At 46.8% G+C, this 2,470-nt stretch overlaps 1 pseudogene; it reads left to right on the plus strand.

The window, feature by feature from the left end:
• Positions 1 to 399: 399 nt before the first annotated feature.
• Positions 400 to 1,479, plus strand: LOC100350110 (ribosome-recycling factor, mitochondrial-like; annotated as a pseudogene).
• The last annotated feature ends 991 nt before the right edge of the window (positions 1,480 to 2,470 follow it).

A 2,470-nucleotide genomic window follows, 5' to 3' on the forward strand; every position in this document is an offset into this window, starting at 1 on the left:
TGTCCAAAATTAATAACTTGGGGCCAGCACCATGGCGCACTAGGTTAATCCTCTGCCTGTGGCACCTGCATCCCATATGGGCACCGGGTTCTAGTCCCGGTTGCTCCTCTTCCAGTCCAGCTCTCTGCTGTGGCCTGGGAAAGCAATGGAGGATGGCCCAAGTCCTTGGGCCCCTGCACCCGCATGGGAGACCAGGAAGAAGCTCCTGGCTCCTGGCTTCAGATCGGCGTAGCTCCAGCCTTTGCGGCCATTTGGGGAGACCTTTCTCTCTGTCTCTCTTTCTCACTGTCAAATAAATAAATAAAAATAAAAAAATGAATAAGTTGGCCACCATCACTACCATCACGTGAGTCTTTTCCTGATAACCTGGATGATATCTGTGGATGTCCGTAAGGACTGTCTTCAGTCATGGCCTTATAAAGTGCTTCTGCCTGGTCCACCATGCCTTTCACAATTACCTTGTAGCCTTGAACAGATCTGTTTCAGGAATGACACTGAAGACAGTGAGTGGAAGACAACATGATTATAGGCAATGCATAGCTTCTCCATCTGTACCAGTCCTCCATTTTGCTATCAAAAAGCCAAAGGCAAAGGGAAAGGACAATACCAAATCAGAGTAAATGTGTTTTTTTAAAGATTAATATATTTTATTTGAAAAGAAGGAGTTACAGAGAGAGAGGGAGATACACAAAGAGAGATCTTCCAACTGCTGGTTCAACCCCCAAATGGCCATAACAGCTGGAGCTGGGCCAGACTGAAGCCAGGAGCCAGAAGCTCCCTGTGGTTTTCCCACATGGGTGCAGGGGCCCAAGCACTTGGAACATCTTCTACTACTTTCCCAGGTGCATTAGCAGGGAGCTGGATTGGAAGTGGAGCAGCTGGGACTCGAACCAGCACCCATATGAGATGCCAGAGTTGCAGCCGTGGCTTAACCTGCTACACCACAGTGCTGGCCCCCAGAGTATATATTAACATGGCCTTTGTTGAGATTATAATCAACTTGGAAGATGTGGATGAAGAAATGAGGTCTGTGATGGAAGCACTTAAAGATAATTTCAATAAGACTCTCATAAGGATCTCACCAGGATTCTTGATCAGATTACTGTGGTGACTGCTGATGGGAAGCTTGCTTTAAACCAAATTAACCAGATTTCCATGAAGTCACCACAGCCAATTTTAGAGAGTGTGGCCAGCTTCCTAGAGAGTACAGCTGCAACTATCAAGGTGATAAGAGAAAGTGGAATAACCTGGGAGCACAGAGAAATGCTGGTGAAACTGGCCAAACAGAACACCAACATGCCAAAGACTCTTTAACGAGAGTTCACACCAACACAATGAATAAGGTGGAGAAATCCATGGACAAGGCCTCAGAAGCCACCATTTAAGCTCATAGAGAAGCAGATCAGCCAAATAGCCAATGGCACAATTGCAGAGCTGGACAGGTATGTGGCAGTGAAGACCAAAGAACTCTTTGGATGAAAGTCCATCAAGGGCCAGTCACAGTCCAGCGCCCAGTTCCTGGTTGCTCCTGCAGGCGTCAGATTGCTACATCCACCCCACATGCACATGGAAGACTCTCCCTGTACTGCCCATCCATATGAGGCCCAGGCTTCCAGTAGGACACTCAGACTTGTTCCTAATCTCCCCCCTACTTCCTTCCTACCTCATTCTGCTCTGGGCCTTCTGGCAGGGGCGCCCCTTGGGGCGTATCTGCTGCTGGCAGAGGTTCTGTCCTCAGGACATTTGCTGTGACTGTGATGTTGCTGAGGACTGGGACCACAGGCAGTCTTCACAGTGCCTGGTGCTCATCTCAGGAGCCTCCTTTCCAGTCAGTTCCTGTCCCTATTTGAAACTCTGCCAGGGCTGATGTGGGCCTTCACCTGTGACCAGATGTCTTTTCAAGAGGTGCATTCTCATCAAACAATATCATCTACATCAACTGGAATGAATGGCAGCCACAGGGGGAAGTGTAGAGTTGGTCTGCTGGATGGCCCATAAGGACCTGCATGTAAAGCATCCAGAACAGGATGTTTGCCTCTGGGTCACGTTCACATGAGTCTGCCCTCTGCCTGTATCATTCTTACCCCCATCACTGGCCAATCCTGTTCATGTGGATATCCTTTGGGAAAGTCTTCTTTTCCTCCTAATCCAGCACCTCCATCTTTGGCTCTCATGGTGCAGTGTATTGTTTTGTCTGAACCCTAATTATTCTGCTTGCTAATTAGTCTGTACCTTCTCAGAACTTAGCATAAATACTTGGAACACAGTAGTCATTCATGCTTGTGCTGTGAATAAATTTTAAGTAGTAGCTACTTAAAACATGAATAGCTTGAATTGAATTGCAAGAAAATTTTACTCAAATGAAAATTGCTTATGTTTCCTCCCACACCCCCAAATTTAAATTCACATGTTGAAACTCCAGTTCCTTAGTATGGCTGTATTTGGAAATGGAACTTTTGAGGAGTCATTA

The sequence above is a fragment of the Oryctolagus cuniculus genome, chromosome X, assembly GCF_051225735.1.
Source record: "Oryctolagus cuniculus isolate XC-2025 breed Fujian yellow rabbit chromosome X, ASM5122573v1, whole genome shotgun sequence".
NCBI classification, from domain to species: domain Eukaryota; kingdom Metazoa; phylum Chordata; class Mammalia; order Lagomorpha; family Leporidae; genus Oryctolagus; species Oryctolagus cuniculus.